Source organism: Peromyscus leucopus, chromosome 20 (genome assembly GCF_004664715.2).
Source record: "Peromyscus leucopus breed LL Stock chromosome 20, UCI_PerLeu_2.1, whole genome shotgun sequence".
Lineage (NCBI taxonomy): Eukaryota > Metazoa > Chordata > Mammalia > Rodentia > Cricetidae > Peromyscus > Peromyscus leucopus.
Window position 1 is genome coordinate 28,261,409 of NC_051080.1, and position 27,894 is coordinate 28,289,302.

At 38.1% G+C, this 27,894-nt stretch overlaps 1 pseudogene; it reads right to left on the reverse strand.

The window, feature by feature from the left end:
* Positions 1–1,127: 1,127 nt before the first annotated feature.
* On the reverse strand, positions 1,128–27,439 carry LOC114705456 (annotated as a pseudogene).
* Positions 27,440–27,894: the final 455 nt, after the last annotated feature.

Genomic DNA, 27,894 nt, shown 5'->3' on the forward strand with positions numbered 1-27,894 from the left:
TGTGAAGTACCTGTGACATGTCTGTCTATGATGTCTATGACATAGACAGAAGGAAAAGGCAGTAGTCAAATTGCACTGACCCTTACAAAGACTCCATCCTCCCCACAGTCCATCAGTTAAACTGAGCCCCAGACCAAGGGCAAAGCCAAGAACAGGGATTAAAGTGAATGTTTAAAGGGAGGATTTGCTACTCACTTAGCACATTGTCAACATCTGGTTTCACCATGGAGACTAGAAGAGGAACCTGAGACAATTCCTTCATCTGTCAGTAATCCCTTGGGTCTATGTGTGCTTTTGAGAATGTGGTAGTTAGAAAGACACTGCATAGTTGACTATGAAGTTGAAATTCACTGCATCGAATTTATAATTTAGCCATGACTAAATGAATTGTTCAGATAGTTAAAGAAATGATTTCCAAATATGAAATATACTTTGATGCCTGGGGCAATGTAGTATCTTACTGAAATATGAAGCAGAAGCTCTGTTGTGTTTCTGTGCTCTACTGCAGGCTATGAGCAAGAACTACTGAGATCAAGAAGAGAAAGAAATATTTTTGGTTGTGAGCCTACTCTTTTTAAGGGCTAGGCCATCTCTCTAGCCTGTAAGAAATATTTTCCAGAGAAACCTTAAACAGAAAGAATTTAACTGATGGATTAACTAATCAAATTAAAACAAAAACAGAAATATCTTAAGGATTCCCTCAGATTGCAAACAAGCATGTGTGATCCTTGACCAAAAGCAACCGATGAAAAGGAGACGGAGGAAATTGGGTGGAAGATGGTCAAAAATAGCTATATTGTGCAGTCATCAGGCTAACAGGAACACAGTCACCATAATCAATGTTCAGAGGATGTTTCCAAACTATGTTGGGAGGACAGGCTGCATACTGTTCACTTAATTGCATAGCAGAATCAGGAAGCAGCTATACCCCGTTAGCATTCTCTGTCATAACATTCATGTCTGCCAGCTCACTGTCAGCTCACTACCAGCTCCTTCAATTTATAATGGAGTATTTTCCCAGCATCCCCCTGAGTAGCCCACTGTTACTGAGGAATGACAAGCATCCTGAAGGAAGGCTGCATTTTGCAATCTTTTTTTTTTTTTAACATCAAAAAAAGTGTGTTTAATTAACTGGCAACAAAGAAATTGGTCAAAGGAGGCAGACTAATTTTGGCTTGTAGGAATGAGAAACCAGGGGCTCCATAATCGTCCAGCATCCACTTGATGTTGTATCTATGGTTAGAAATATACATGATTGGGACTTCAGGGATCTTCTGGATTCTTTGTTGACCATAGTCAACTGTGGCCACAATGCAACACTAGTGTTGAATTACTCTCTGTACCAAGCAGTTATCAGCTTGGGTCCATTTGTGTGCATGTCACAATCAAATCATGGATCCTTGGCAATCCTAGGGTTTTTGATACTTCTGCCCCAATTTGTCAGTTTCAGCCATTACGAAAGCAGTTATACTAGGGGTTCACTTGGCATACAGATAGTCCATCACTGACTGCACTGAGTTCAGTTTGGCTTTAATGGAAAAGTTGATGGAGTTTATTATCAATGAGAATGCAATAAAGTGAATCCAGTTATGTATTATACTAAAAGAATATGCCAAAAGAATGTTGGGAGACCTCTTTGCTTAAGCCAACTTGGATCTTTCTTTTCTTTCTTTTAGGCTTTAATCTACACTTTTAAATGTCTCACCTCTGAAGATAAACATTCACTTCATAATCATGTATTTCTTCATTTTCTTTTGCCTCCACATGTTCATGAAACCTTCTTCTTCTTCTCCTTCTTCTTCTCCTCCTTCTCCTCCTCCTCCCCCTTCTTCTTCTTCTTCTTCTTCTTCTTCTTCTTCTTCTTCTTCTTCTTCTTCTTCTTCTTCTTCTTCTTCTTCTTCTTCTTCTTCTTCTTTCCTACTTCTTCTTATAGTACAAACTGTACTGTTCCTCTCAGGAAGTCCTTCAGCTTTCAGTCTGCTGCCCTGGAGCAGGAAATTGCTCAGTAAAAGCATTTTCATTCTCTTCTTCATGCCGTTCTGGTTGTTTTCTCCTCTCTCTCTCTCTCTCTCTCTCTCTCTCTCTCTCTCTCTCTCTCTCTCTCTCTCTCTCTCTCTCTCTTTACTGACATTTCCTTAGGTCACTGATTATTAAATTGCCATCATGTGTGTCTTTGGTCCAAAGTGAATGCTTCTTAGATAATACTGTGTTAAATACACACTGGGATCTATGGTTTCATATTGTGGTTTGAAATACCCTAAACAGAAGCTGCAGAGGTTGCAAACTGCAGAGGACCTCAGTTTGGTTCTGCACACCCATATCCAGTGACTCACAGCCACCTGTAACTCCAGCTCAGTCACCACACTCACAGGCACACACTCACACATGGATGCATAGATAGACACAGAATTTAAAAATGAATTATCTTATAAAAATGCTCCACATAGAATGATGTCTATCTCTCTTAATAATTTAAGTGCCCAATAAAGATAAATTATCCATCTGTATGTGCTCAAACTTATAATCTCATGGCAAGTTTGTAGGTCCTTTTCAACTGTAAATGTCCACTGGTTGCAGAATGCTCCTCCATCCCCCTTCTACGCAGGCCCTGACAGTCACTGCTGTCCTTTCCTCTCTGTGAGCCTGAATACTTATGACACCTTGCAGCAGCAGATCCATGCATTTTAACCTTCTGTTATTGACTTCTTTCAGTTGACATAATGTCTTCAAAGTTTATCGACTTTGTGATATGTAACAGAAATCAATCCTTTGGGAGTCTGAAAAATATCCCATTGTTGGAACATCTGCAGAGCAGTGGTATCTTCTGTCTGCTGACCTGGGGGTCTTCCCAGATAGTTTGGAGAGAAACAACTCCCCATTTATTCAGCCCTTAATTGTTGCATGGAGTTTTGTCTTTATCCTGTGAAAGAATGAAAGCTTTGTGAGGACCGTGCTGGTGTGTCTGGTTTTTCTTTTTGCTTTGTCACAGGGCAGATTATTCGTAGTAAGTAACTAGCAGTGTGGACAGGACTTCCTGGCTGAGTGGATGAATGCTATTTCAGTTCCTTCTTATTAACATTTTGGAAAATCAGATTTCTGAAACTTTTGTCTCTTCTTTTGTTGTTCTTGTCTGTCTCTGTCTTTTGTTGTTATTACTGTTTTTTGTTTTGTTTTGCTTGAGAAAGCATCTCACTATATAGCCTTGGCTGGCCTTGAACTCACTGGCCCTTTCTTTCTTTAGCTTCCTGAGTGCTGGGATTGCAGGCATTACCATTATACTCAGATCACACCTGCTCTGATGTAATGTCTTCCCATCACTCGCCTGTCTTACCTGGCCTATTATTTTACAAACCCTCTAATAACAGTTCCTTTAGTGGATACCAAACTCTGGGATTTATGTTCAGAGTCTTTAAAGATCTTCTCCCAGTCTGAATATTAGGCTGCTATTCTGAAAACTGACAGTTCTTTAAGATTCAATTGCCCTCCACCTACAGACACTAGTATAGTCAAGCTCTTTGGTCCTTTATAGCATCCTTTGTTTCTATGGAGATAGATGGTTTCAGCTATTACTGTGTGGGGCTAATAAGGATTATAGAATTAGAAGAGGTGGGAATTTACTTGGACACTTGTTGTGCAATTAGCATCTAATGAATCCTTCCTCAAAATAGAACAGCTGTGACCCCATTAGTCCACAGTCATAGCTGTTCAGACTCCAGGTAATAAGATGCAGAATGATAACTCACAGCAGGGACTCTGAGAAGGACTTCTGATGGGGGAAATGTTTACTGAATAAACAGTCTGGTCACCAGAGAGAAAAGGACTCATTTGTGTTTCCCATTTTAATGTGTGAAAGTGAATTTTTCCTCTTCAAAGGGACTGCATTAAGGATCTGGAAGGCAGATTGCCAGATTCATTGTGGAGGTGATTAGGACCTAAGAGTATAAAACTATACACAGCATGCAGAGGAGCCAAGGCCGGGTGTGCTGTTCCTCTTCACATCCATAACTCTGTAATAGACTTAATTCTTACCGTGGCAGAACAGAACATTTAGAGCTCTATTTACAAAGTAAAAAATGACACTCAGAGAGGACAGAGTTAACAAGGTTACCGATCTCACAGTTAGCATAACAAGCAAGTCTTGGGAGTAGAGATTCCTGGCTCTTCTTGAGTGTTAGTGCAGCCTGCCTTATATACACTGTGTGTCTCTAGCTGGAGATGCAATTCCATGACAGAAGGCATGTCTAGCATGCTTAGAGTCTTGGGTTTGAACCCCAGCACTGCAAATAAACAAATAAAATAAATTGTCTTCTCTTGTGTAGCTCACACATGTAGGTAGAAAGGCTTCAGTTATATGTAATGATAGAATGTGGCAAATACTTGATAGATACTGAAATGATTTATATGCACCCTACAGATGAAAGGAGGAATTAAAATGAACCCATGACCAGCAAACAATACAAATCCCACCACCTCTTTCTTTCACTTGAAAAATCCTCTCATTAGCTATTGTTTCCCTGTGATTTCTCTAAATAGAGGTCCATCCATGTTGAAGCCACTTTGTTTAAAAGGCACTGGTGTTATGGTGCATCACATTTCTTTGGTAGAACTTGCATGTTCTTAATGGAATGTGATGTGAAAACATCATATCCTGTCCCACACTCCATGGGCACTCTTTCTGAAGTAGTAGAGGGTTGTTACCCTCTGTGCATGAGCAAAGTCTGATGGCTTCTGCTATCATCTGTGTCACATCCATTTTGTTGTAACCATCAAAACATTTGCTGTAATAGCATGAGAGACAGAGAGGAGGGTGGACTACGTGGAAGAGAGGATAATAAAAATGGTACAGGATTTAATGGACTAATGACACCCACCCTAGTCTTATGTTGCTCATTCTGACACAAAGTCTCAATAGTGTCTTACATTGTCCCAGTGAAATTTGGTATTAATTGATCTGGCCAGTAGCTACCTCAGTCAATTACTGTTACCAAGGCTTTCTTTTCAGCATTCTTTCTGGTTCACTCAATTTTTCCCACTGTAGCATCATGAATGTATTTGTGAAAACTCTTTATAGAGAACCTAAGTTGAAAATAGACATCCTTCTATACTTAATACACACATACACACACACACATATAAAATTTAAGTTTCTCTAGAAAACAGAACTGATATGCTCTACCAATCAATCTATCTATCATCTACCATCAATCTATCTATCTTTCTATGTGTTTATTGAATAATTGTAAGGAATTAGCTCATGCTATTCTAGAAGTGGAGCAGTCCTTGAATCTACAGCTGTCAAGCTAGAGGTGCATGAGAACTGATGGCATAAATCTTGGCTGTATTTAAGGTATGGGAAACAGGAGAGCAAATGATTTAGGTTTCCTGAAAAGCCTTAGTTAGAAGGCAGGAAGAGAACAAAGTCTAAGCCCTAAAACAGCCAAGTGGAGTCTTGCTTTCTCAGCCTGTTTGGTTTATTTAGACTTTCAGGTGATTGCAAGGAAATCTACTTTTCTCAGTCTAGTAATCCCAGTGGTAACCTCATCCAAACTACCCTCACAAAAAAGATTTCTGGGTTAATTTTTATTACCAACTTGACAAAACTTAGAGTCATCACAGAAGAAGGAATGTCTATTGAAACATTACCTAGATAAAGTTAGCCTGTGGGTGTGTCTGTGGGGGCACAGAACTGTTATAGAATATTATTTTAAGATGTGTTACATTTGGTTGTGCTGAGGAACATTTGTTTAATAATGCAAAGATGTGTTGCACACCTTTATGTTGCATTTGTTTTGTTTAACTCTGTGAAGCTGTGTTACTTTGCCTGTCAAAAAAACACCTGATGGTCTAATAAAGATCTGAATGGCCAATAGCCAGGCAGGAGAAAGGATAGGCAGGGCTGGAAGGCAGAAAGAATAAAAAGAAGGAGAAATCTGGGAGGAAAATAAGAAAAAGCAACAGAATAATGAGAGGAGGACACTAGAGGCCAGCCACACAGCCACAAAGTCAGCCTTGGAGTAAGAGTGAAAGTAAGATATAAAGAAGTAAGAAAAGGAAAAAAATCCCATAGGCAAAAGGTAAATGGGATAATTTAATGTTAAGAAAAACTGGCAAGAAACAAGCCAAGCTAAGGCCATTCATTTATAATTAAAAATAAGCATCCATGTGTGATTTATTTGGGAACTGAGTCGTGGCCCCCTCAAAAGAGTAAAATCAACCAACAGCACAGAACTAATTGATAGCTGACTGAAGGAGGGCCCATCCCACTGAGGGTGAAAAAATTATTAGTCAAGCAAGGTATGGATTATATATGAAAGCTAGCTCTGCATAAGACAGTGAGTAAGCCAGTGAGCTAACTAGTAAGCAGCAGACCTCCACTGGTTCTGATTCAAGTTCCTGTTTAAGTTCTTGACTTGACTTCACTCAGTGATGGAATATGACCTGGAGATATAAGCCAAATATCACCCCCTCCTTCCAGTAGATTTTTTTTAGAGTACTTTACTCTAGCAACAAAAAAGAAACATACAAGAGGTGACTGGAATTATATTGAACTAAATGTTTGTGTTTGGTATGGTCCAGTCAAGTTAGTTCATAGAACTAAGCATCATAGTGAGGTAGAATGCTGTTAAAAATATATTATTAAATTAACAAAGATATATTATTTCTAAATACTTATATACATTACAAAATACATCAAAAATTAAGACAGACATTTTTAATCAATTGTGTAGAGATAAAGGGGGAACAAATAGATCCATTAAATTGTCCATATAATCTAAAATTTTATAGTTATTTATCAATTGTGAAGAAAGTCATCCCTGACAAATACGTTTTCAGAAAATTGTTTAATTTAACCTTCCCATTGAGGCTAAACATATGCCCAAAGTATCTTAATATTCTTTGGTTTGTTGTCATTTAAAATCTAAATGCTTTAGAATGTTAGAAAAATCTGTTAGGACTGAACACTAAAACCTATCCACCATTATTGGTTCTCATTGTACATCTTGGTATTCAGGCACACAACATCTTCAAACACCTGCCAACACAGTCACAGATACAAGAATAAACATTGCAGCTTTGAAGACTCCTACAGTTGATGAACATACCTACTTTCTTCTCCATACTCAAAAACAATTGACATAACAGGGCATTGGTGGCACACGTGTTTAATCCCAGCACTTGAGAGGCAGAGGCAGGTGGATCTCTGTGAGTTTGAGGACAACCTGGGCTACAGAGTAAGTTCCAGGAAAGGCACAAAGCCACACATAGAAACCCTGTCTCAAAAAAAATTAATTAATTAATTAATTATTAATTAATTAAATAGAATTGACATGTCCTTTGCATTAAGGGATTTCTGGATGAGTGGTATGTCTGACACACTTGTCCTTTTCTCTCCAAAGATTCTGCTCAGCAGAATCTATTGTTTGTAGCCAGAAGGTTTCTCCTTTCCCACCAAGCCTGTGGTCCCATGTTTCTGCCTGGATTTCTGGCCTGATTCTAAGTATTGCCATAGGCCAATACAGCTTTATTTATCAACCAATCAGAACAACACATATACACAGCTTATAGAAAGACATCCCACAGTACTTCCCCTTTTCTGTCTAATCAAAAAGGATGGTTTTTAAGTTTAACATAGAAAATGACATATAATAGAACAGTCATCAAGCAGGAATTATAGTTATAATATCTAATCTCTTTGTATTTTGCAAAATTAAAGAAAACATCCAATCATCTATCCTATATTTGTGAGCCTAAGGTTTCATATCTAATTTATCTTTTATCATAACCAAAAAAAATTATGGCTAGTCTTCAATTGCATCAAAGACCTCAGAAGGATATAATATTACCTAAGTAAACAGGAAGTACATTGTAAGCAATTTCTACAGATCTAGAATGACCCAGACAGCTGGTTGCCTGTACAGTCACTCAAAGTTCTTTTGCAATGTTGGGGCGTCCATCTTCAGCCAATAGGCCTAGAATTTTTTAGTTGCTTCTCCCTGTCCTGTAGAATATTTGGCATTCTCCTCTGTGTAGCTGGATCCTGAAGAACCATTTTGCCTTGCAAATTTCAGTGGTAGCCTTCCTATGGGTCCTGCTTGTCCAATTGATACAATATTGTCAAGCAGTCCAGTCAAGAACAGTTTCTTGCCCAAATGGCTATTTTTGCCAAGAAGATAAACTCCATATAGAGTGTCTTTGATGCCCATCTTTCTCCTTGAAGTAAATCGGTGCTGCCAGGAGCAGATGTGCCTCACTGTCCAGAAAGTCTAAGTTTTTAAAACATTTTAAATGCCATATTCTGTAAGTCTTTGAAGTATTTAAAGATTGCATACCTAATTAAATTATATCTATGAATACCTAGAAAACTTAACATGACTATAAGTTTGACTATCATAAAAGACTAACTATTAATTGGTATTTCCTTATTATCCATTACAATTTAAATGAGTTACATAAACATAATACCTTAAATGAGAGAAGAAATATGCTTACAGTATAACAAAATTTGTAATAAACTAAAATCCATAGCAATGTAAAACATTTTAAATAAGTTGTTACTCTTTATCCTATCACATCTATAATATCCCCTTTTCTTCTTTAGAAAGAGAATATATTTATAATCAATGCCCTTAAATAAAAATAAACATTTATAAACATTATTTTTGGAATTTGGACATAGCTTCTCATACTACTTCCTGCTGATTGAAGGTGCTGGCAATCTAGTGGGGAGCCAACAATTAAGAATTATTGTCAAGTCTTGACTGGAATTGTCTGTGAGGCTGCATTGTCTGAGCCAATTGCCTAGAAGCCATTCTGGATGTTGGATCATCTGGGCCATGGTGTCATCAGAGACCTTTCATGGGGTCTTGACTGATCAAACCATATTAGCCTGGAAGCAATCCACAGGATCTCAACTTCTGTGGAAACAGAAGCAGAACCACTTTTCCAAAGCAACCTATCCTTAGACATAAATTTTGAAATCAAGATACCTTTAAAATACATATATTGGTTTAACTTAGCAGCTTTTATAATCAAATATCTCTCTCCAGTTAAAAATCCCAAGGACAATATAATCCAGACTCTATGTATGATTTTCCTTTTTACATGGCTTATTTTTTTATATATTATTTTTACTGTCTCTTCAAATACTTTATTTTTTTTAAACAACTATTTCTTTATATAACTGTCTATCTTTCTTTTCCTCTCCCAAGCTTACGTGCATTTTTATACATAATGTAAATCACTTAGAGGTCTATTCCATCTGAATCTGCCTTACTGTAAATCTATAATCTTTCCCTTATCAGGAGAAGTTTTTAAACTGCTAGACTGTGTATTTAGGACTAAACTGGCAGTCTTGGCTGATGAGCTGATGACTCCACCCATTTCAGCTTTTCACCATGGTAGATATAATTCACCTCCAGCTCTAGGAGCCATGCTGTCCACTGACTCTGGAAAGCAGTTGCTCCATGCCTCTATGCAGCAGCATGTTGCCCAGAACCCTTTTTGTTTTGTCTGTACTAGCAAAAGCTAAATCCACCACGCAGTGTACTGCACAGCTTGGGGACACCTCTGTATACCATGGCAGGAATCAGCTGTGCTGCAGGTCAAGCCCTCACACTGCTGCAAATCTGCCATACGGTAGCTCACAGCTTGCCTGAGACATACAACTAGGAAGCTGTTTTTAGATGTTTTAGAATCTGTTTTTTTAAGCTTTCTCAGATTTTAGGTGGAAACTCTTGCTCCACAGTGGGCAGCTAAATGTAGCTGGAGGGTTTCTCCAGTCCTCCCAAGCCTGCAATACCACAGCCACTTATAAAATAATTACTCAGAGGCTCATATTAATTACCAATTGCATGGCATATGGCAGGCTTCTTGCTAGCTAGCACTTATAACTTAAATTAACCCATTTCTATTAATACATGTTTTGCCATGTGTTCTGTGGCTTACCAGTCTGCTGGCATGTTGTTTCTTGGGCAGCAGGCTGTCATCTCCTTCACTATGCCTTACTTCTTCCCATATATCTGCCTGGGAATTCCTGCCTGCCTCTAAACTGCATTGCCATAGGCCAATACAGCTTTATTTATCAACCAATACGTGTTATCAGAATAACACATATTCACAGCTCATAGAAAAACATCCCACAGTACTTCCCCTTTTCTGTCTAATCAAAAAGGATGGTTTTAACTTTAACATAGGAAAGTTACCAATAATGGAACCGATACCAAGCAAGAATTATAGTTATAATATTTAATCTATTTGTATTTGACAAAATAAAAGAAGATATTCTATCTATCCTATATTTGTGAGTCTAAGGTTTTATATCTAATTTATCTTTTATCATAACCAAGGAAAATTATAACTGTTTAGTCTTCAACTACATCAAAGACCTCAGAAGGATATATTACCTAAGTAAACAGGAAGTACATTGTAAGCAACTTCCAAAAATCTAAAATGACAGAGACAGCTGGTTGCCTAGACAATCACCTAAAGTTCCTCTAAAACGTTGAGGCATCCATCTCTAAGGCTATTTCCCAAAAACTGGATTATGGATACTTGTCTTTGTTTAGAGATTGGTTACAAATTGTTATTGGTCATAGTCAATATATTTCTAAAGAAAAAAAGGGGGATAGCATATAGATATGATAGGATGAAGGGGTAGATTATTGAATCTACTTTTAATGAGCAGCAAACTTGTGTAAAATGTTTTAAATTGCTATAGACTTTATTACAAATTTGAAGGTAATTTTATTATGCTCTGTGTATTTCTGCTCTTTAAAGTATTATGTTTGTACAGCTCATTTGAAATTGTAATATATAACTAAGAAATACAGATTAATTAGTCATCTATGATAATCACACTTAGTTATGTTAGTTAAGTTTTCTAAGTATACATAGATATATTTCAGTTAGATAGGTGATCTTCAAACACTTCAATGATGTACAGAATATAGCATTTAAAATGTTTTAAAAAATTAGATTTTCTAAACAGTGAGACACATCTGCTCCTGGTAGCACCCATTTACTTCAAAGACAAAGATAGGCATCAAAGACAGTCTATATGGAGTTTATATTCTTTTTGGCACAAAATGGCCATTTGGGCAAGGAACTGCTCTTTCCTGGACTGTTGACAGGATGTTATATAAACTGGACATGCAGGACCCATAAGAAGGTGACCACTGAACTTTGCAAGATGAGATGGTCCTTCTGGTTCCAGCTTCACAGAGGAGACTGCCAGATATTCTCCAGGACACAGAGAGAAGCAATTGAGAGACAATAGACCTATAGGCTGAAGAAGGATGCCCCAACTTTACAGAAAAACTTTGGGTGATGGTCTAGGCAGCCAGCTGCCTGGGTCATTCTAGATTTTTGGAAGTTACTTACAATGTACTTCCTGTTTACTTAGGCAATATTATATCCTTCTGAGGTCTTTCATATAGTTGAGGACTATATAGTAATATACCGTTCTGAGTTCTTTAATATAGTTTACGACTAGATAGTTATAATTATAGTTTTCCTTGGTTATGACAAAAGATTAATTATATATGAAACCTTAGACTCACAAATATAGGATAGAAGATAGAATATTTTCTTTAATTTTGCAAAATACAAAAAGACTAGATGTTAATTACTAACTGTAATTCCTGCTTGGTAACTAATCTATTATATATAATTTTACTGTGTTAAAATTAAAACCTTTTTTTTTTTTTTGATTAGACAGAAAAGGGGAAGTACTGTGGGATGTCTTTCTGTTTGCTGTGAATATGTTTTGCTATGTTTGGTTAATAAAGAAGCTGCTCTGGCCTATGGCAAGTCAGGATATAGCCAGGCAAGAAATCCAAGAGAGAGAGAGGGAAGAAGAAAGGCAGAGGCAGAGGAGACTCCAGCCCGCTTTCCAGGGAGATGCATGTAATGGTACATGGTTAAAGCCACAGAACGTGTGACGACATATAGATTAACAGAAATGAGCTGAGTCTAAGTGCAAGAGCTAGTCAGTAATAAGCCTGAGCTAATGGCTGAGCAGTTATAATTAATATAAATCTCTGTGTGTTTACTTGGGGGACATGAGAGGGAGAGATTACTTGGGGGGACACAGGAAAACCTCGGAATACAGTTGTTCCTTCCCTTGTGGCTCTATCTTCTCTGATCCACAGACAGGAGGCAGAGAGATAATAGAGAGAGAAAGGGAAGGAGGGAGGGGGAGAGAGGGAGAGAGAACGACAGGAAGAGACTGGGTCTGATGTGGGCTTTTGAAACCTCAAAACCCACCCCCAAGTGACATACCTTCAAGGACATACCTCCTAATCCTTCCTAAATATTCACCTAAACCAGACATTAAAGTATATAGATAATTGGGACCATTCTCATTCAAATCACATTGCCTGCATCTATGTAATTATATTACTGTGAATTACAGCCTTTTGAACCTTTGTTTTTTTTTTTTTTTTTTTTTTTTTTTTCGAGACATTTCTTGTGTACTTTGCCTTTCTGACTCACTTGTACATGCTCGCCACGGGATCCGCCCTCCCCCGATGCTGGATTAAGGCGTGAGCACAACGCCCTTTGAACCTTTGTTTTAACCTATGTTTGCAAATAAAAACCCATTAGAAGTAGGCTCAGTGTCACTAGGCATGTATGGAGAGTTCTGTCTCACAACATAATTATATCATTGATTTGTAAAATTACCCTTTTTATTATTACTTGATGGATCTTACTTGATGGATTTTATTTGAGGGAGAAAATGAATTAAATAATTTCTGGGGCTCACACAATTAATAAGAAACATAAAAACCAATTTGCACCAATTTTAAGGTCACTGACTTTAAATGTATTGGAATTTTGACTCTGTAAGCTTAACATGCACTCAAATTTCTGACTTAGAGTAATAAATCTGTATTGCAATGCAGAGGTGTCATGAGAGTCATGTATGTGTGCAAGCACATGTGAGTGTGTCTGTGTATGTGTGCATGTATTTGCATTTATGATTATTATTTAGATTTTTTTTACTTGAAAAATGTGCAGTTACATAGGAAGGTGATGTCCACGAGGAGTTGGAATAGGCTGGCATTTGGGATATTCTCTTAATTTTGTAAGTTTAAGTGGAAATATTCACCCCAAATGTGGACAGCACCATCTTATGGGCTGGGACCAGGAATGGATGAAAACAGGGAGCAAGCTGAGCATAAACAAGCATGCATTCCTTGCTCTGTGCTCTTGACTAGATATGATAGAGTTCCTGCCTCTGTGACTTTCCCCACTGGGATGGAATATAACTTGGAATAGTGAATTAAAATATAACCCATTTCAACTGTTTTTGTTAGAGTGCTTTTTTTTTTTTTTCACAGCAACAGAAAATGGCACCAAGGCAGAGTTCATATATAGTAACCTATTCACTTGAAAGAATAATCAAGACTTAAGAATAATGTACCCAATATTAGCAAAGGTGTGGCTATATAAACTCTATTTTCATCTTAAACATAATAGGTTAGGGTAAATATATTAGTTGAATCAATAAAATGTTTAATTTTGAGCTCATAATCAAACAAACTAAATTATAGGATTTAATCTAAGATAAAAAGAGATAAATTGCACATATACAAAAGTTTCAGCCTTATCAAAAAATCTTTTATGCTAGTAGAAAACAAAAGAGTCTACGTGACAAGAAAGAGGGGTATAGAAATAACTTAAGAAAAAATATATGCATACAATGAGGTATTATACAGTAGTTTAAATTATGGCCCCAATGGCTCTTTGTATCTATTGATTTTCAGTTGGTTTTTTTTTTTTTTTATGATAAAGTGTGTGTGATCTGGCTAAAAAAAAATTTCTCAGCCCAATGGAAGATAGAGATGGGAGGTGAAAGGGGGTGGCTAGAAAAACTGGAGGCAAGAGTTCCCAAAGGTATGACTCAGTGAGTGCACATTAATTCTTCATACCTTGCTCACGTTCTCATGATTCTTTTTGTCAGCCACCCTATTCAGTGAGTATCCAAATGCCTTCCATACACACGCCTCTAGATGGTACAATATCAAATAACACTTCTGAGGTATTGACACTGCCACCAGAGAAGAAGGTGTTAGACAAAATTTCAGTAACAGACACATCCTTACAAGGGACATTGTGGTCCTTGTGGATGACACACACATGTTCCAGGATGGAGCTCAAAAGATGGGTCGTGACAGCCTAAGTTTCTCCATACCCTAGGTTTTCGGTTCCCTCTACAGTGAGCATATGGTGAACTGGCTATAGCCTCACAGGAGAGCTAATAGCAGATTCAGCGAAAGCCAGGTACTCACGACATGCTAAATCCCACTTTGCCTCCACTTTCCTCACCACGTTTGTGCTTCACTGAAACAAAGGTGCCATTTAACCATGCTAATTAAATGGACGCCGTGGGAGATTTGATCTCCTCCTTTAATAGATTCTCATACTTAAGACTTGAGAACATAATTTTCTAAATGACTTATCTATCACGTTATTTCTTAATAGTTGCAAATTACCTAATCCGCAGACTGCCAGAGGATGCTTCCAATCTCTTTCCACACTGCATTGTTTACCTTGGCACAAAAGCAAAAATTAGCTTTACCCTCCCTAGTTTTCTTCCTTTGAAATAGTATGCATATGTGATGCATTTACATTATAATTTTATTATCTCTGAAGTAATAGGCGTGATTTAACTCACTTCTGACGTCTAGAGCATTACCAGCCTTAGAGAAGATACAAGTAGACTTTTTTCGTTTGAATAAACCTTTGACGTCCTTTCTCCTTCAGGATAGGAAGGGGTTGTGTATTGAACACAAAGGAAATAAATTGCAGTAAGTTGATAGCCTCCAAAGAGAGAAAATCTGATAGAGACACATTTGGAAAGAGAGGCCAAGGAAGGAAACCATTTATTTCACTCCAGGGTGATGCTTACAACAGATGTCATAAACTAGGCAATGTTCCTTCCCACCCCCAGTGAATGATTTGAACAGAGGTAACTTCGCAGACAGCATTGTTTCTCCCCACAGGGCTTACACAGAAACTGTAATGGACTCTTTAATTCTAATAATTCAAACTTAAGGCAGATATAACTACTTTTCCTTTAATGGCACAATTAGTGTACCAGGAAGTGTATTTCCCGGAGTCTCACTAAAAGTTTTACAGTACTAAAAATGGAGAAGAATAATGAGCAATTTAGAAGGCTCTAGAATGCTTATGATCTTCCTGGCTGTCTTTTAGACACATTTGTTTTAAGGATGACTGTTCTTCTGGTTTCCATAGTGATAGAGAGACCCCAATGTGAGGCTTAACTGATACTGTGTTCGCAGCTGGGATCCGCTACCTATAGTATAAGTATTGCTTTTTGGATTCCATAATTTAGGAAGTGGGTCATAAAATCAGAAAATTGTAAGGCAGGGCCCTTCCTCTAAGCTATCACTGGTTAAAACCTTGTGATGTAACGGGCAGTGTGAGAATCTGGAGAGACACACACTGAAATATGTAATAAAGGAGGAGAGTAAGAATGCCATGGCTGCACTTGAATCAATGGGGATCTGAGAAAGGAAGTGAAAATAGGCTATGTGTCATACGAATGTGGATCAGACTCACCTTTTCTCAGGCCTCAACACTCAACTCTTCACGTCCTCATTCTGCGGGAGTCTCTTCGCTTCAGTGTTGTCATTGTTTCATTTCTTGTCACTGTGATAAAATACCCTGACAGAAGAAGCTTAAGGAAGAACGGGTATATGTTAGCCCACAGTTTTGGGTTATAGTCTACCATTATAGGAAAGTCAAGTCAACATCAAGGAACTTGAAGCAGCTGATCACATTATATCCACAGTCAAGAACAATGAATTAATGTGTAGATGGTAGTGCTCAACTCACTTTTTCCACTTTTATTCAGTTCTAAATCCCCTTCTTGAAGAATGGTGCCAACCGCAGTGAGTCTTCCCACATTAACTAACCTAATCAAGATAACCCACACAGATATGTTCATGAGCCAACATACTCTAGACAGACCCTCGGTGAGTCTCTGCTCTCAGGTGCTTCTAGGTTGTGTTAAGTTGATAACTAAAACAAATCTCACTGATACCATAATTCTTTGCCATGCTTTAAAACCTGCCCCCTGTTCATGATTCCCATCTACAGTTTCTGGTGGGGGGGGTCGTTCTAAATTTCAAACTTCTTTACCTCATTCCATACCTGATGTCCCTGTGTGTCTCACATGTGTGCAACACCCAAACTTGACAAATGCAAAGTTAATTCTTACTGTATTTGTAGGTTAGTTATATTCCTATATATTTGTTTAATGTGTGTGGTTTTGTTTGTGATCTAACAAATAAAGCTTGTTTGAAGATCTGAGTATGGAGCTAAGCCACTAGTTAGCCATAGAACCCAGGGAGTGCTGACACATGCCTTAAATCCCAGCATTAGGGAGGTTGAGACAGGAAGTGATATAGCTGGGCAGAGAAAAGGAATTTAAGGCAGGAGGAGAGAGGAGCTCAGTCTCTTTGAAGCTGACAATTCCATAGAAGTAAGAACTCTAGTGGATGGCTGCTTAGCTTCTTTAATCTTTCAGCATTTACCCTGATATCCGGATCTGGGTTTTTATTATGAAAACTAATTAGAATTCATACTACAGTGTGGAGCATCAAAATACCAAAACTCTTTGGATATTAGCTTATGGGAGAAAATGTCTTCATATGGTGGTGAAGCACACAGTATTTTCTGGGCTTTTTTATTTTTATTTCTTACTATTTTAGGAAATAAATATGTCTCCAAACACTATGATAAAAGCTTAATAAATCTGAAAGCAATAAATAGCATGAAGAGATACCAAGAAAGGAAATGTATTGGCAGAACCTCCCTACAAATCTCAGAGGATATCTTCAACAAAGATATATAACTGGTAGAGGAAGTAATATATAGAAATAATTGAAGAGCATCAAATTAGAACTATGCTGAAACAGAATCCATATGCACATATTTTACCAAGAAAATTAACTCAGCCTTTGGAATGCCTCCCAGGTCTGTGGCAGGAGATTTTTCCAGAGCAGTTGAAGGCTCCATGCTCCCAGATCCTGAATCCTGGGTAGATGCACAAATAAAGGATGGGGCATACTTATACAAAATACCAAGTTGAGCCACACTAAATAGAAAGGCTCAGAGGATAAAGATGAGATCAAGGCCTTAACATATGCCTTCTCAGTGTTAGAAAATTTAAGGCTCAATATCAACTTTTTTCCCTCATAAATTTCTTTCACTAGCAACTGGGATGTCTCCGTGGCCTCACTCAAACCCACAGAAGTCATCAACAGCACAGTTAGGTATTCAGGTCAAAGGGCCTCTCAATAATGGTATCTTCCTTTTTTCTAGCCTTGCTCAATGAGTACATAGCACAGACTACTGCAGGAGTTACTGGTCAGGGCTATAGCCCTTTCCAAACAAAACACAGCCTGGAGTCCCCTGGTGGGAGTAACTGAGCAATAAAAAGGCAAGAAGCCCAACAAACAAACCAATTTTATTTGATGTTGTACTGTTTGTTGATTCTTACAGGGAGTAAAAGTTTTCTTCCAAATAAAAAGTATCACTTCTATAAAACTACCTTGCTAACTAATTACAGTGTTTGTGGCCCACCAGAGTCCTAGGTACATCTGTGAGAGGTAATTCTTTAAAACGCTGTGGGGTTTCATCAGTACCACAGCTTATGACTTGGTGCCTTTGGTAAATATAGCCTAATACAGGCCTTTTTTATGAACTGGATTATAGTAATATTTTTTAAACTCAAAAGATCTTTTGTGATAAGAATTATTCCCAGAGCTTTAAATTATAACCATTTCTTGGCAGATCACTAATATTTCTATTTTTCTCGATTTTTCCTTTAGAATATAAAAATAGTCTTTTCTGACATTTCATGTGAGGTGATTTTAGCCACTTTTCCTGTACACGGTTCTATTACCATAAAATTACCCTGTAAAACTCATTGGCAATTTCCTTGATGAAAGCTGTTCAACTCTTTGGTGTCTGAGAAAATTTACAAGGAAGAGTCAAACATGAAGAAATGAATGGAGAATGAGCTAAATTATATACACGCAATATCAAACACAAAGCTTACATCAGAAATTGTTTTTATTTTGTAGCTGCTGATGTTAATAGCAACTAACATCCCTTCAACAGATATCCCACATTTTCTTGCAATTTTATATCCTAATCACCCATAACTTTAATATGAGTCAGCTTCCCCATAGTGTGACACAATATTGTATTTGATCAACTTATAAAGGGTTGAGTTCATAGTTTTGAGGACTTTTGTCCCTAATTGATTGTATCTTTTGCTTTTGAGCTGTGCTCATGGAGAAAAATCACAATGGGGGCATGAAATAGAGGAAGCATCTCAGCTCATGTAGAAAAGTGAGAGTGAGGAGGAAGGGTTGGGCTCCAGTGACCTCCTTTCTAACACACCCTCAATGCTTGCAAACTTCCCACTATATCCACATCTTAAACTTTCAACTATTTCCAATAATACCAAGCATGGAATTAAGCCTTTGATAGGTGGGCCTTAGTGAGCTGTCTAGATCCAAATGACAGCAACTTCCTTTTGTGATTTTCTGCCTTTTAATCTAAGCCATATAGTCTGGAAGTGCCAAGGAATAAGCTAATTGGACAGTCTTTAGGCAGTCTTACCAAGGTAGATGACTGTAGGCCTCTTTACACTGCTTCTCCAGGTGCCAGAAGAACGGGTTCTGTACTGTTCACAGCAAGACTGGCTGGCTTTCTCTTCCCTCTAGCTCCACCCCATGCACCACTCCCCTTTCTAAGTTTACAGCACCAATTTCCAAACAAACCATTTGCCTCAGATTTTTGTCTCTAAAACAGCTTTTTGAAATCTCAGCCTAAACTAGTGAAAAAGCTTAATCCAGTGGTTCTCAACCTGTGGGTTGCATACCAGATATTTGCATTATGACTCATAATAGCAGCAAAATTACAGGTATGAATTAACAACAAAAGAATTTTGTTTGGGGGCCACCACAAATGAGGAATTGTATTATAATCTGTATTAACTGCAGCACTAGAAAGGTTGAGAACCACTGGTTTAGTCAGAATATCTGCATCATTTAAAAAGTCCCAAAATGTTTTGCCTATAACTTCCCCTGATATTTTCAAAGACTTGAAGTTTGATATATTTAGAGTTGAATAATACACTTAGTTAGATAATAGCCTATATCTATGTTTATTAATGTAGATATATAGTTTTACCAGCAACATTTACTGTGTGCGTACATGTGTGTATGACTGTGGGGTGGATTGGTGTGTATGTACACATGCATCTGTGAACAAATTTGGTACGTGTTTGTATATATGTGTGTGTATGTGAAGTAAGTGTATGTGTGTGGGTGCATGTTTGTATACATATGCATGAGACCTTGTTTGAGAGAGGTTTTCTATAGTTGGCCACTGTTTCATACACCACACTCTCATCCTGGAGTTCCAGTTATCTTTCTGTCTCTGTCTCTCATGGGCAAGATGGAATTACAGAGACTTGTGCAAAGGAACCAGCCTTTACATGGGCTCTGGGATCCAAATTAGATCATTTTTCCCAGGACCCTAGTGTCACTTGCATATTTATAACTTGTATGAAATGTTACATTTTCGTATGTGTTGGGGTGTATTATTAAAATGTATGTTCATCTGATTCTACTACTCTAACTTTCAATAATTTTATAAAAGAGATAGCTGATGTCCAATCATTCTTTGGAGCTTAAACTCACAAAATGTAATAATTTGTTTGCTTCCACTGGGAGAAGTACTGTCAGATGTAACAAATAAACTACAGTGTTTCCAACTAAATTTGAATTTTAGATAAATAGATATTTATTCTGATGTGTTTTATATTCAATATCAAAAACCCATTGAACTAAAATATTTACTTGAAAATGAAACATTGTTAGATACCCTGTGATTTATCTGATGACCTTAACTTCAGTGAGTGTTGAAAATCACAAAATAAACTGCTCTGGGTATGATTTCATATTACTCAAAAAGGTCTTATTTAGAACATGCTTGGACTTGCCAAACATATCACCACCCATTTTGCCTCCCATTAGAAAAGCATAAAGCTCTTTGTCAGTTTACTTAAGACCCTGGAATAAGGAACTTGGCATTTGATATCAGATTGTATGCAGTCCAGTTCCCATGATTTTTTAATATCAAGTCTCAGCTTACTACACCCTAATATTTATGAAGGTTTTGACCACAAACCCCAAAATCATCACTACCGGGTGGATAGTAAAAGTTCAACTCTAGGATTGTATTTTCTAAGCCTCCATTTTCTAGACTCTATGTAGCTTACTGCTGGTGTTAAGAGAAATAAAACAAAGACTGCTGGCTTCCAAGACAAAGTTCAAGGACCCCTGATGGTGGATTTCCTACCAAAGAAGGACCCCACAATGTATTCATAAAAGAAGATTATCACTGGACAGACAAATCATAAATATATATATATATATATATCACATCATAATTATATTTAATTATAAATTTATATATTCTGGATATCTCAACTATTTCTCTATAACCATGTGAAAGGCAGAATTTCTGCCCTTTAATCATATATCAGCATGGAATAGGGAGGATTAAACATTAAATAGGGAGGAAAAAGGAAAAATTTGTTTCCCTTGGAGTCTTACAAAAATCATTGTTTGTACTCATAAAGACAGCAAGTGAAATGGTTTCTCACTGCCACATGGGCAAGTGATGACTAATATTAATCATCAAATTGGTGGGAGCTAGAATCTCCAAAGATACAAGCTTTCAGGCATGTCTGTGAATGTCTAGATTAGTTAATTGAGGTGAGCAGATTTAACCTCAGTGTGGCTGGTACCATTCTATGAACTGAGATCTCAAGAGAGAATAAAAAGGACAGAGACAGCTGATTCCAAGGATTCATATTTCCCTGCTTCCTCTTTATGAATGGAATGTGACCAGTTGCCTCACACTCCTGCTGCCATTCCTTCCCCAATATTATAGATGCATTGACCTGTAATCTGAAACAGACTCTTCAGCCCATAAGCTGCCTTTGTTGGGTTTTTGGATCAGCAATGAGAGAATAACTAATACATAAACCTAGAAGACAAAAAAGGTGGGGGGATGGACAGATGAACACTTAAAGAACTGTGGTTTGAGGCTGGCACAAGCCTTTAATCCCAGCACTCAGGAGGCAGAGGCAAGAGGATCTTTGTGAGTTAGAGGCCAGCCTGGTCTACAGAGCGAGATCCAGTAAAGGCGCAAAGCTACACACAGAAACCCTGTCTCGAAAAACCAAAAAAACAAAAAAGAACTGGGGTTTGTTTAAACTGATAAGCTTTAACAGGGCCATTGGAGCTTGGTATCGTCTGCAGAAAATGTTGTCTCATAAGTGGAAGGATCCGCAAGCAGCACTCAATAATGGGCCTTAGAATGTAAATCTGAGAAGACAGGGAAAATAAGGCACATCTATCCTCAAGTATTTGTAGCTATCCTTAAGCATTTAAGATCAATCGAGTGTAAAACACATTAGTATCGTATTAAGAATAAGGTCAGTTAAAATTTGAGAAAGTGGGCTATTTATTCAGTAAATATGTATTGATATTTGTGTATCACACTGTCAACATGGGTGAAGTTTCTAATATTAATGGGAAGAGATAGTCCCTACCATGAAAACTTCAACACAAAAAGAATGCAAGAAAGAACTAATTCAGCTGCTGAATATGAGGAATTAAAAATAAGACCAGAATCTTGAAGGCTAAATGCTCATTTCACTAATGCTAGATGGTTGTTCGCATGATAAAAATGTAAACTCATGTGTCTCACACACTGGCAGCTTAATTTTGTGTATCTTGATATCATCGATTCCTCTTCATGCGCAATATCCAATTTCTGATCCTGTGCTGATATTAAAACACAACTTTCAGATCTCTGCCTTCAAGGAAGAACACAGTCAGAAAGATAATGTTCATAAACAGGAGCAAGAGCAGAGGAAAACACCAGATTGCTTCTGCCATACATGGTGCTCGAGAAACAACAAAGTAGGGCATTCACAGAGGCCCAGAAAATTCACAGAAACTTTGTAGAAGAGTCATCCTTAGGCTTGACCTTAAAGGAGTTGAGAAATTTACCAAATAAAGGAAAGGAGAGATACTCATATACAGCAGTTCAGGCTTCACCAGGGAAATCAGAACCAGTGGAATGGGGTATCTCGAAAGAGAAGCAATATATGAGGTTACTAACAACAACTGACCTTTAGGCGTGATTTCTAGTCCTACTTTGACAGATTTTAAGCAAAATTAATGATCAGCGAAAGGGAAAGTAAGGACATTGGCTACCATGCAGTGATGATTATCTTTTATTCATAAGTATATATAAAAAGTGATATGATTTGCATATATCTATATATGCTTTGCATATAGTAAAATACATATGAGTTCTTTATATGTTCTGGATATCAGCCCTCTGTCAGATGTGGGGTTGGTGAAGATCTTTTCCCATTCTGTAGGCTCTCCTTTTGTCTTGTTGACTATGTCCTTTGCCCTACAAAAGCTTCTCAGCTTCAAGAAGTACCATTTATTAATTGTTGCTCTCAGTGTCTGTGCTGCTGGTGTTATATTTAGGAAGTGATTTCCAGTGCCAATGCATTGAAGGATACTTCCTACTTTCTCTTCTATCAGGTTCAGAGTAAATGGATTTATGTTGAGGTCTTTGATCCACTTAGACTTAAGTTTTGTGCACCGTGACAGATATGGATCTATTTGCAGTCTTCTACATGTTGACATCTAGTTATGCCAGCACCATTTCTTGAAGATGCTTTCTTTTTTCCATTTTATACTTTTGGGTTTTTGGAACCTAGGGCCCATGATGAGACACTTTGCTCAGCCTTGGTGTAGGTAGGAGGGGACTAGACATGCCTCTACTGAATCTACCAGGCTGGTTTGACTCCCCAGGGGAGACCTTGCCTTGAAGGAGGTGGGAATGGGGGGTGAACTGGGGGTAGAGGAAGGCTGGGGGTGGGAGGAGGGAGGACAGGGGAATCCATGGCTATATGTAAAATTAAATTAATTATAAAATATTAAAATAAAATACATAGGAGATATATGATTTATATATGTTTTCCATATACAAATACTATGCACTGCTTTAATACCTTAGGGTATCTATATATATACACACATAGATAGAGGTGTGATAAGAAGCAAAGATATAGAACTATTGTCTTGACATATCCAACAGAACTGAAATTGCTAGAGAAAGAAAGTTTCAGGGGGAATTAGCAAGCTGTCTTCTGAAAATATTCAAACTTTGAGGATCTCTTTTCCTAGTACTAAAGGCATTTCTACTTCTTGGAAAAATGATAATTTGGTTTTCTTTTTGTTTACTATTTTATTCTTTATATGATGAAAAGCAATACCAGAAAACAAAAAGAAAGTGTTTTTTGTTAAAAACATATACATGTGTTATCACACAGCTTACATGCTATTTGATATATATCCGTTTACGTGATGTACATAACATTTATTTCCTCAAATAGAGATTCAATCCCGGGAATTGAAGACCTAATGGGTGCCAAACCAAAAAGAAAAATAAATAAAAAGCATATCTTCCTTGTAAAACCAGCCCTTGGAAAGCTAAGGCAAGAAGATCCTGGATCTAAGCCAGACTGGGCTACTAGGAAAATCCTGACAAAGGAAGTATATATGTGTGTGTGTGTGTGTGTGTGTGTGTGTGTGTGTGTGTGTGTGTGTGTGTGTGTGTTTTATGGGACACAGGGATAGGGAGGAGAAGGTGGAAGAGAATATGGGAGGGAGAGAGGCAGATGAATTCCCAGAGCCTATAAACAAGTGTGGTATGGCTCTGCTGGAATACAACTGATCTAATGAAGCTGATTCTGGCAGCCAGCCCATTAGAGTGGGGAAGGCGGGCCTTCCTGCCTGGTAACTGCTCAATGCCCTTGTGTGGGAATCTGATAACCTTTCTCTAAGTGAAGAGAGCTGCCAGCCACCCAGAATCAGATAGGGGGGATGGATTTTGACAAGGCATTTTCATGTTTTCAAAAGGCAAGTCTTCATCCCAGCCCAGTGTTTCATCTGGATTTCTAATCTCTCCATTAGAAGAAAATCAAAGAAGGCCATTTGGGGAAGTTTTATCTTCTGTGGAGTCCTTATGAAACATTTATGAGTTTTCTGACACTATCAAGCCAAGCCTCCTTTGTTACCCCTCCTTCTCCAGCTTTGCCCTCCAGAGGTGCCTGGCTCTCTTGGGCTAATAGTGAACATGACTGCCACAGTCTCTTGAGATTCAAGAGACTGAATCCAAATGTCACAAATTTCCCAATATTCTAAAATAGCCAGAGCTGAATTTGTTAAGTGAAATGTTTTGTTTTGTTTTTAATGCTAATTTTTTATTCAAATTATCTATTTTGCAATTGTCTCTAAATAGAAGAAAGCATGCAAGTGCTGTGATGCCCACTGGGTCTGTATTGGATTAGACTCTGTGGGTTCTGGGAGAGGATCCAACCTTTCTAAATCTTAGTTTCTTCATCTGTTTTCTCAAAGTAAAAATTAAAGCTCTCTGACCTATGATGCAATATAGAAACATAGTGTTTACAAGCATCCCACTACCAGAGAGCTATTTAAATATCAAAACCTCATTATCAACATTAGTAACATAATGTCCAAACTTGTAGCTTACCCTATGCCAGTCAATTACATTTTTAGTCCTTTGTTAAAGAGATGATACTTGTGGCCAATACTTGAATTCTGAGTACAGAAATGCAGGAAAGCTATAGTGAAATTGATCAGAATAAAATATCAATAGAAACTTGAAACTCATATAACAGGGAAAAGAAATTATTCAGAAATTAATTGTGCCTCCGCTGTGCACCAGAAAATTAAACAATCATTTCATATAATCATTCAGTTTAGTACATTACTGTGCTTTGGTTTTATTGACAAAATAATCTGATTAAACAACCTGCCAGCCTGCCTGAGGAGTAGGAAAAGAAATTAAGTTATATCAACTTTAATATCTATTCTTTTTCTACCATGCTACAGTTCCTGTTTATGTGCTCTATTTAATTTTAATATGATATCATAAAGCCTCTCTCTATTTCCCATGCACATGCACTCTCAACCTCAGGTGGACATAATTATAGGTCATTTCTGCCTCTGTCAGAATTCATGGATTTTTGTTTGTTTGTTCATTTTTTGACTTTAATCCAAGAAGAATGAACGCCAGCACACTGGACAGATGTGGACTGACAACATCTGAAATGTCAAACATCTTTCTCTTTGTTCAGTTTGATGCTGAGGTGACAATGTTCCAACAGTTCTACTCCATTAAAACAACTCAAAACAAAGCCAACATACAAAGCAGAACAGAGAGAGGTCTGGAAATCCTGGTAATAAATGCAATCAATATTGGCCTGGGGAGTCCAGCAAGGACTCAATTTAAGTCCTTCTCGGTTATTGTACTTGAGTTAGAGTTGGGGTCCAGAAAGCCAGCTCCAGATTTGATAGATAAGTTAGATACGTTATTACTAGGCAGATCTTAAAGATACTCAAGACACTGTCCTCCCTTTGCTAGAATCAACTCTCTTCCCTCTGATACCCTCTGATACCTGTTAACACAGGCAGCGATCAACTCCTGCTTATATCTGTCAGTTTTAGCAAGCCAGAGCCTACATCTACTCTAGACTCTCTTCTCATATATCCACTTGTAAGCATCATGGCTGCTTCCCCAGTTCCTACCTCATCCATGTAAGTGGGCTTAGTGCACCAATCTCTGGCTTCCCCTCTAGTCTATCACCATCAGCTTGTGCCATAAGATGCAGTTGGTTCCAAACAGATCCAGGTACACTGAGTGTGCGCCAGGCTTTCAACTTTACAGCTTTGTGCACAGCACACCTCCTTTAACTTTTTCTTATAGGGCTGTTTTCCACCAAAGTGTTCTACTTCTTTAAAAACAATTGCATGCCTCCTTTTTCTTCATCTTGTGTTCCTGTGGCATAGGGGACACACAGCAAATATTTGTTGACTGGGAAAAAAAAAGGAAGAACCAAACTAATAAAATGTTATCTTTAATAATATTTCCCAGTTCTTATCCAAAGGATAAAACAAATATAACATCTTTCAAAATTTCACACAAATCTTAAGGGTCTACATGGTCCTAAGAGAGTTTTATTTATACAATGTCAAGTCAACAGACTTTAGTTTACAGCCAGTTTTGAAAAAGCTATTGCTATATATTATAGCTATTCTGTTCCATATGTGCAAAACAATAGGGATTTTCTTTTCATGCACACAAATGCTACTGGGGAAACAATATATTTATATACATAGTTCAACTATAATTAACATCATAAACCATATAGCGCAATACACCACACACTACTTTAAGAGAGTCGACCAACTGAAATGAAGCCCACACATGCACATAGCTAGTAATCTCAAGATGTTAGTGTTAGGATCCTGGCAAACTGGCATAAGAGTGGAAAAGGACAGTAGAAAAAAATTACTAAGTAACTGAGAAAAAAATAAAACTCACTTAATAATAATATATTGTTGCTGGGTCATTAATTGTGGCAAATGTACCATACAAGGAGTTAATGGCAGGGGAAATGGAGTGGGTAGCACCTGGGAGTTCTCCAGCCATCCTTGCAACACTTCTATAATTCTGAAACTTTTCTTAAATAATAACTGTATTTAAATTAAGAGGAGAAATAGAAATGATAAGAATAAGCTACCAAATAAATATAGTAAAAATTACATACATATATGTGTGTATATGCGTGTAAGAAGTTCTATAAGTTTATGAACGAATGTACTTATAACATTAAAGATTAACAATGTGTTACTATTTCATTCTTTAAGAACTTCATACATATATACAATGATATATGATCATATATGCTCTAGTTTCTTCTTTCGGCTTCCCCAGTATCCCCTCAATAGGTGGTACTTTAATCTCACATTGAAGTTTAGGCAATTCAAGTACAATAACAAAATAGTGATAAGCTACACTTAATATGGGCAGAACGGTGGGACAATTTGCCCCAGGTGCCAAGGAAAAAGCATGGCCCTGCTCAGCACCATTACTACTGAGCAGAGCAAGGAGACCCACAGGCATGCCCGGGACAGCCTGGCCCAGGCACAGAGGAGAAAGCACGGGCCCACTGGTGTTGCAAGGCACTTTGTGGTTGTTAACTAATATGGTGAGCAAATGTATGTTGTGGTATGGAAGAGAGAGAGAAACAGAATAGTTCATGTCCTGTGGAGAGAGGTAGATCTAAAGAGGTGAAATTGGTGAGGATTGGGCTGAGATGGGTGGCTTACTTGCCACCCAGGGGCCTGATGATTACCTGGCCTGGGCTGCTGCCAAGGTTCATGTCTGGCTCTGTAACTCTGCTGCAGCCAAGGTCTGTGGTGATGTCCATGGCTCTTGATACCACTGCAAGTCAAAAGGATAGGGCTGCACACAGTTGGCCCCACCCCTCACTGGCTGCAACACTAAGGAGAACTAGCCGTGCCTGTAACAAGCTGCAGAACTCCGGAGAGCTGGTCCTACACTTCTGCTGGGCAGCACAACAGAGCTTACTCTGTTTGCAGGGGTGTGGGAGAGCTGCCCTGAGGGTGTGAGAGTGGAAGAGTGGGTTTTACCCCCCTAATCTGGCATGTGGTGGCATGGGTGAGGGAAAGATACCCTCCCCCAACCCCTTGCCACCTGTGACAGGTATAAGAGAAGGTCCTGGGGTCATGAGTGTGGGAGAGCTGTCCCTGCCCCTCACCAGCTGTAACACTCGGGAGAGCAGGCCCTGCACCTCACCTGGCCAGCACAGTAGAGCAAACCCTGTTTGGGGGGGCACAGGTAAGCTGGCCTGAGGGCATGAGC